The sequence below is a fragment of the Pipra filicauda genome, unplaced genomic scaffold (genome assembly GCF_003945595.2).
Source record: "Pipra filicauda isolate LSUMZ 115617 unplaced genomic scaffold, ASM394559v2 scaffold555_size307855_pilon, whole genome shotgun sequence".
NCBI lineage: Eukaryota > Metazoa > Chordata > Aves > Passeriformes > Pipridae > Pipra > Pipra filicauda.
In genome coordinates, this window is record NW_024104704.1 from 298,997 (window position 1) to 307,849 (window position 8,853).

General features: G+C 41.8%; 1 long non-coding RNA gene across 1 annotated transcript in view; it reads left to right on the forward strand.

The window, feature by feature from the left end:
• LOC120324485 overlaps nt 1-6,263 on the forward strand; it is a 35,985-nt gene extending 29,722 nt beyond the window's left edge. Inside the window, exon 3 of the long non-coding RNA XR_005565841.1 lies at nt 6,138-6,263. This is a non-coding gene — a long non-coding RNA (uncharacterized LOC120324485). The remainder of the gene's footprint in view (nt 1-6,137) is intronic.
• Nucleotides 6,264-8,853: the final 2,590 nt, after the last annotated feature.

The window sequence follows — 8,853 nt, forward strand, 5'->3', positions numbered from 1 at the left end:
ATTGGAGGAAACAAATTTGCTTTGGAATTTGGGTTTGGGTTTGGTTTGTGTTTGTTTTGTAATGTTTTGTTTTTCTGGTAGAAAAGCCAGACTTCAAATAGTGAAGGAACATGAAAAAATGTAGTAAAGTTAGAAAGTTACACTCATGTTAATCAGTTAAAGATGACAGTAAAGTAAAAGAAAGGGTAATTTAATGGGGTAAAATAAACATAACAGAAATATTAAATAAAAAGGAAAAGGTGCAAGTAAACCCACTAATAAGATACCTATTTGCATATTTTCAATGTAATTATATTTATGAGAGTATGGGGAGAAGGAAAGCAGAAAGTTGCCAGGGAACCACCCATTAACAGCCAAATCTTCATCCAACTTTCCAACTTCTTAGATAAGGAAAATTTATTTTAGTTTTTCCAGATGATCTATCAACATGGAGTGTGTTTAAAAATGTATGGGGTCCCAGTTCATTGCATAATGAGAAAGCAAAGCTGAGAAAAGCAAAATACAATTAAGTACAACTGAGATGGAAAGGGACTGGAAGACTCAACAAGTTAGGAATAATTATCTGACTATATTCCAGACCTGATCTGAGATCACCAGTATAACAAAATTATCTCAGTTCTTTCCAGGGCATTATGGTTAACATAGAACTGAAAAAAAAGACATCCTCAGTTGCCATTCACAAGCCCTGTTTTTCTTTACTACTCCATCTTTTCACTAGTTTTTTGCTTTTTAGTGTAGCAACACGATTAGCTACGCTGAGGAGAACAACATTTTACTTAACTTGGCAATGTGAGAGCTTCCAAGCAATCAAATGAACTATGAGTGCATAAATACTGTTGGCTATTTTATCATTAATGTGAAAAAGGCAGTCTTGAAAAAACTATATATCTGTATATTAGGGCCATCATCTCTCTTCTGGTTTTATCATCACTGAATACAGTTTTTCTACAGTAGGCTTGTATTTTTTCTTCCTTCTTCCACAAACTGGCTATTTCTTCCCCTCAGACAGTTGCTTCTTTCCCTTCTGCCCTCCTAAGGATCATGGAGAAGGCAGTATACTGGGCTTTAATAACAAATCCTGGGATCAGGCTAGCTCAGTGCTGGCTCTCTGATGGCTCTCCATAGAATCATAGAATCATAGAATCGATTGGGTTGGAAAAGACCTCCGAGATCATCGAGTCCAACCCTTGGTCCAAATCCAGTCCATTTACTAGATCATGGTACTCAGTGCCACGTCCAATCTGCGTTTAAAAATCTCCAGGGATGGTGAATCCACCACCTCTCTGGGCAGCCCATTCCAATGCCTGATTACTCTCTCTGTAAAAAACTTTCTCCTGATATCCAACTTAAATTTCCCCTGGCGGAGCTTAAGCCCGTGCCCCCTTGTCCTATTGCTGAGTGCCTGAGAGAAGAGACCAACCCCAACCTGGCTAGAACTTCCCTTCAGGTAGTTATAGACGGTGATGAGGTCACCTCTGAGCCTCCTCTTCTCCAGGCTAAACAACCCCAGCTCCCTCAGCCTCTCCCCAGAGGACTTATGCTCCAGTCCCTTCACCAGCCTTGTTGCTCTTCTCTGGACCCGCTCCAGCACCTCAGTATCCTTTCTGAACTGAGGGGCCCAGAACTGAACACAATACTCAAGGTGTGGCCTCACCAACGCAGAGTACAGGGGAAGGATCACTTCCCTGCTCCTGCTGGCCACGCGATTTTTGATACAGGACAAGATCCCATTGGCCTTCTTGGCCACCTGGGCACACTGTTGGCTCATGTTGAGCTTCCTGTCAATTAGTACCCCCAGGTCCCTTTCTGCCTGGCTGCTTTCCAGCCACTCTGTGCCCAGCCTGTAGCGCTGCAAGGGGTTGTTGTGGCCAAAGTGCAGGACCCTGCACTTGGCTTTATTGAACTTCATCCCATTGGAATCAGCCCATCTCTCAAGTCTATCCAGATCCCTCTGCAGAGCCCTCCTGCCTTCCAGCAGGTCGACACTCCCTCCCAGTTTGGTGTCATCAGCAAACTTGCTGATGATGGACTCAATCCCCTCATCTAAATCATCAATAAAGATATTAAACAGGACTGGACCCAACACAGACCCCTGGGAACACCACTGGTGACCGGCTGCCAGCTGGATGCAGCTCCATTCACCAGCACTCTCTGGGCCCGACCCTCCAGCCAGCTCCTAATCCAGGAGAGGGTACACTTGTCCAAGACATGGGCTACCAGCTTTTCCAGGAGTATATTATGGGAGACAGTGTCAAAGGCCTTGCTGAAGTCCAGATAGACCACATCCACAGCCTTCCCCTCATCCACCAGGTGGGTCACCTGATCGTAAAAAGAGATCAGGTTGGTCAGACAGGACCTGCCCCTCCTAAACCCGTGCTGGCTGGGTCTGAGCCCTTGTCCATCCTGAAGGTGCTGTGTGATTGCACTCAGGATGATCTGCTCCATAACCCTGCCAGGCACCGAGGTCAGGTTGACAGGCCTGGAGTTGCCAGGGTCCTGCTTGCAGCCTTTTTTGTGGATTGGGGTGACATTCGCCAACCTCCAATCATCTGGGACCTTCCCAGAGAGCCAGGACTGTTGGAAGATGATGGAGAGCGGTTTGGCAAGCTCTTCTGCCAGCTCCCTCATCACCCTGGGATGATCCCGTCTGGTCCCATAGACTTGTTAGGATCCAGCTGGCTCAGTAAGTTGCTAACTACATCCTCCTGGAATACAGGAGGGCTATTCAGCTCTCTGTCTCTGTCTATCTGCTCTAGAGGCCAGTTGTTCTGAGGGCCTGTCTTACTGCTAAAAACTGAGGCAAAGTAGGTGTTAAGTACCTCAGCCTTCTCCTTATCTTTGTTAACTATATTTCCCTCCAAGTCCAACAGAGAATTGAGGCTTTCCTTGCCCCTTCTTTTGCTATTAATGTATTTATAAAAGGACTTTTTGTTATCCCTAACTGAATTAGCCAAATTAACTTCAAATTCCACTTTTCTTTCCCTAATTTTTTCCCTGCATGACCTAGCTCTCTTCGTAAATTCTTCATAAGTAGCCAGCCCTTTTTTCCACAGTCTGTAAACTTTCTTTTTATCCTTGATTTCTTTCAGAACCTCCCTATTTAACCAAGCCGGCCGTCTTCCCCTCCGGCTGGCCTTTCGGCACACTGGAATAGCTTGTTCCTGTGCGCTCAAAATTGCCTGTTTGAAGCATGTCCATCCCTCCTGGACCCCCTTGCCTTTAAGGGTTGTTTCCCAGGGTATGCCCTGAATTAGTTTTTTGAATGGGCCAAAATCTGCCCTCCGGAAGTCCAGAGTAGAAGTTTTAATGATGGCTCTCCTTACATCCCTAAGGATTGAAAATTCTATTATTTCGTGGTCACTATGCCCCAGGCGGCCTCCAACCACTACATCATCCACCAGCCTCTCTCTGTTTGTAAACAGTAGGTCTAGTGGGGCCTTACCCCTGGTAGGCTCATTTACCAGTTGATGAAGGAAATTATCCTCTATACACTCCAGGAACCTCCTTGACTGCCTCTTCTCTGCAGTATGAAGCTCCCAGCAGATATCCGGCAGGTTAAAGTCACCCATGAGCACAAGGGCTGGAGATTTTGAGACATCTGCCAGCTGCTTGTAGAATAATTCATCTCCTTCATCATCCTGGTTGGGCGGTCTGTAACAGACACCCACAAGGATGTCAGCCTTGTAGGCCTTCCCCCTGATTCTGGTCCACAGGCACTCAACCTTGTCACTGCTGACCTCAACTTCAACAGAGTCAAGAGACTCTCTAACATATAAAGCCACCCCTCCACCTCTCCTACCCTGCCTGTCCTTTCTGAAGAGCTTGTAGCCCCCCATAGCAGCACTCCAGTCGTGTGAGTCATCCCACCACGTTTCTGTGACAGCAACTATGTCATAGTTTTCCTGCTACACGATGGCTTCCAGCTCCTCTTGTTTGTTTCCCATACTGCGTGCATTGGTGTACATGCACTTCAGCTGGGCCATTGATTTTATTCTCAACTCAGGCACTACACCCTTAGGCTTATTTCTGGAGAGCCCAGTTGCCGCCCCTTCCCCCTTCAAACCTAGTTTAAAGCCCTCCTAACTAACCCTGCCAACTTACGGGCTACAGTTCTTTTGCCCTTCCCAGATAGATGAAGCCCATCTGGTTTAACAAGACTAGGCTCTCCAAATAAAGTTGTGGTGGTGGGAACTATTCGGTGATGAAACTTTTCACAGAAGTCTCGCTGCCTTTGTCAAGCTGGTGTGCCATCCATGCAGTCTGTCCTGGGCAGTCCTCAGTGCTACAAGGCATCACATTGTATAGGACCAACCTTATTGGAATAGAGCTCTTAGCTCTGAGCTGAATTGAGGAATTAAGGGTAAAAGCTGTAAAAAATTAAGGACCTAAAGAAGACACAGCCTCCAGGACAAGTAAGATTATTCCTGTATAAACGTCAAACATGGCATAGATCTTCAGTGAGAACCTAAGCAGTAAGAAAAACCGTAAGTCACAGGTACAGATCCGAGCAGTGTGGAGAGAGGACATTAGTGAGGTACCACCCAAATAGGACACCTATATCTACATATGAGACTAAGAAATAAATGGGTTGAGAGATAGAAATGTTTTCTTTCTCACAGAAGAGCTAGTTAGTATTGTGAACTCAAGTGAACAGTGTCTTTGGATCACAGAGAATGCCAAAATAAATATCTGAGAGCTGCTTATCTTTAATCTCATGCAAACAAAGGAAAGGCAGACCTTCTTTCCTTTTCTCAGGGTCTCAGGGAGCAAAGATTGTCTTTGCTACCATGAAATATTTTGGAACAAATCTTCAAAAATACATAAACATTTAGCAAGAAAATATATACTTCCTTTGGCATATTAACTTGTATTCTGCTTCTTGACCATAGGACTGATTTTAGATGGTTTTTTCTAAATGTTCTAAAGGTTGAATTATGGCTTCTGGGATTTTCCTGGTGCTGTAGTAATTTCATTTCTTATTTCAGGAGATCTGCATAATCACATTTCTTGGCAGGTTCCCATAGAATTTGCACATTTAACTTGCTGCCCCACAAGGCTAGCCATGGACTTTTATAGAGCTGGATCACCTTACATTTTTTAATTAGATTTAACCTGGTTCTCCTTACTTGTGATTAAAGGAGGGGAAGAAAGGTTTTCTAAAGAAATATCACACAGGAATAGCATTGCCATCAGGACCAGGGAAGTGATTGTCCCCCTCTACTCAGCACTGATGAGGCTGCAGCTTGAATCCTGTGTTCAGTTTTGGGGCCCGTCACTACCAGAAGGACACTGAAGTGCTGGAGTATGTACAGAGAAGGACAATGGAGCTGATGAAGGGTCTGGAGCACAAGTCTTATGAGGAGCAGCTGAGGGAGCTGGCAGTGTTTAGCCTGGAGAAGAGGCTCAGGGGAGAACTTACTGTTCTCCATAACTATATGAAAGGAAGTTGTAGCCAAGTGGAGGTAACAAGTGACAGGGCAAAAGGAAATGGCCTCAGGTTGCACCAGGAGTGGCTTAGACTGGATGTTAGGAAAACATTCTTCATTGAAAGGATGGTCAAGCTTTGGAAAAGTCCGGTCAAGGAAGTGGTTGAATCACCATCCCTGGAGGTATTTGAAATATATGTTTGATCTTGGTATTTGCTGAAGACGGGCACAGGCATATAAGGCAATGTGTTCTGTTGCATGGAGGTGATCCAGCTTGAGCACAGCTCCTCTTTTTTGCAACCCTACTGCCTGTGGAGACACTTTGAACCTCAGTTTAGCCTGTGCAGGCCAGCAGCTTTATACCAAAACTGGACCAGTTAAGCAATGTGGAAAACAAGTGACAGATCTTGAGTTCAAATTCAAGACAGAATTATCATGGAATATTAATACAGACAGAAAATTGGAGAAGAAATGGTGGTGCAGGCAGAACTGCAGTTGTAACATACATTTTTTGTATTCTTATATTTATACTTTGAATTGTGTAAATAAGCATTTCTTTTATCTGCGTATTTGATTTGGTTGTGTATTTAATTTTTTGTTACCAAAGACTGTCTAAACTGAAAGGCTGCCAATTACAGTTATAAAAAGTTGCAGCAGAATGAAAATATTACTGCTTAAGAGATTTCATAACTGTCTGTTTCCCTTCCATAGCTATTTTCTGCTGGAAAAATCACAGACACCAAAGCAGCTGAGCTGAAGGAACAGTATACCCTGCTGCATAAGACTGTGATAAGGTATAATATTCTATTTTTAGACTTTTAGTAGCCAAAGCATTACATATTTAAAGTAATTTTCTGCTCTTGCTGAAGCTTAATTATCATTTAAGGCTTTCTTATGGTGATAGTTCATAAAGGAAGAAAGAACAACACAAGTTTGTAAACCAGTATTATTTAATAGGAACATTCAAGGTTGTTAGGGATACCTAAATAATTGTTTGAACATCTTTGTTTCTAATATAAACGTAATAATATTGGGAATGGACAGACCCACAGACTGCAACAGACCATATACAAGTTTAAAATAAATACATATTTGAATATCATGTAGCCAGAATTGTAACATGTGAAAAGACCAACCTGCTGAGCTGACATCATAGAGAGCAAATGAAGAAAGTAAAGCCTCGTTTCTAAGAAAGAAAATGAGACTTTGTCACTTCTAAGTAGGTGTGAATTTTACATTCTGAGAATACTGACAGTCACATTAGACAGGGCTGCTAATTTAGATTAGAACCTTAAGCTTCACACTATAAATGGAATTTGGAAATTAGATGTAGTAGTTGTGGGCCTGCCCTGCACCAGTACTTGCTGGAGGAGAGAGATCATGAAGAAGAGAGCCTGATGCCAGGCTTGAGCAGGGCATGTGGGAGTGGAAGGAGAGAGGGAGGGACAAAGTGGGACACAATACTGCAGTTCTATCAGGTGAACAGTGTGTCACTGAACAGAGCAGTCCTATTGCAAATATTGCAATACTACATTAGTATTTATGAATAATAATTTTGATATTACTTACAGCATGTGTGTGATTATGAGTTAAATCAGCTTCATGATACTTCTGTTACATTTCTGTACTACTACCATAATATCCACTATATTAATAATATTTTATCCCAGTTTCACTGACAGTACACATCAAAACCTTTATAGCAATTCTGTCATTAAAGCTAATGCCTAGTTTAAGGAATCCAATTTCTAGTTCAAGTCATATCTGCTTATTTGGGTTCAGCTGGGATTTGCTGTGCCTCCTGGTAATCTGAATAGTGACAAGTGCTAAGTAATGTAAAATAATTTGAAAAAGGGTTCCCAAAATCCTGAAATAGCAGTTTTTCTTGAGGTTACTGAGTCTTCATCTTAATAAAATGAGGAGTTAGAATATAGGTCTGACTCTGTGAGAAGTCATCTGACTTTATTTCAGATTACTGTATAGCAAATCTTTCTGGGAAGCAAAATGAAAACCAGAACTCCTAAAACAGTTTGTCTTTTTAGAAAATGCAAGAAGACTTTTCTTAATGCTCAGAACTAAACCTTTATGTGGGGTTTGGATTAGTTGGTTGAGAAGGTTTCTACCACAATGGTGTTCACTGAGCTGAAGTAGAAATCCAGTAGCTGATAAACTTGATTGAACTTGATTGACTTTTAGCCAGTGTTAGTTTGAAAACAGTCTTTGATTGGAAAAATATCAGCATATTACTACATATTTTATGTATTTATATAGTATTCTTTTATACAGAACATTCATTTATGTAAAGACAATCCCTTTGTGTGTGTAGCAAGTGGAATATGGCCTGAGTGTAAACAGGACTCAGCTGTCTTTTCTGTCACACTTAAGACTACCCTTAACAGCATGCACAAAAAGCATGAAAATGTTAGATGGGAGATTACATCTCTCATTCTTTCCATCATTCTCACAGGAGTATGAAATTGCCATAGTTCTGTAAGAAAGTGGATTGGAGAGAATCATGTCACACTCTTTTCTGAGATGTAGTTGTGTGTCAAAGCAAAACACCAATGTGTGAAAAACCATTAGTTCCCACAGATCAATTCCTCCTACTGCTTTCTTTTGAAAGTGAAATCAGTTAGCAAAAATGGATCAGGATCTCCAGTACAATTTAAGGATTTTTCAGACATCTAAAGTGGAATTCACTTGTCCGTATGTTAACATCAATATACTCTTTTTCTACAATGAATCATTCACAGAATCAATACCACTTGTGAATTTTTAGTTCTTCACCCTTCCATGTACAGTACAGTTCTGTGGATCTAGAGCTTATTTTTTCACCTAATACAGTTGAATTCAATCTCTTTCCTAATTAATGCCCATCTGTCAGTGCTGTTACAATGTCATGTTAAAACAAATGACGGAGGATGAGGTCTTCAGGCTGTGTGTGTTCCTCTTCCCTTTAGTAGCCTAGAAAAGTCTCAGGCAGGTGGTTCCCTGTGACAGCTATGCCAAACTGTTGCAGCTGATCTCTCTAATATACAATACAAAGTTGTGTAACACAATGAATACAACAAGTCTGTATGCAGGTAGTCTCCAAGGCTGTTGCTAGAGTACACAGTGTATGGTTAGTATTTGTTCAGTGGTAAATAGTCTTCTTTCTTGCTTTCAGTTTTGCACAATTTGGCATTCTGAAAAGTTGAGAGATGTTACCTAGCAGATAGAATCTTTGATACATTTCTTCAAGGTGTTATATGCTTTTGAATTTATGTTTCTTGGGAACAGGCTGTCATCCCATTGTGGTGGTCTCACCCATTCCCTTTGCAGTAAGGCTGCATCTGAAGCTGAAGTACCTGAGTTCATATTTAGCAACTGAAAACCCATTTAGTCACTCAGTTATGTGTCCCAGTTGTAAATCTTTATTATCTCACTT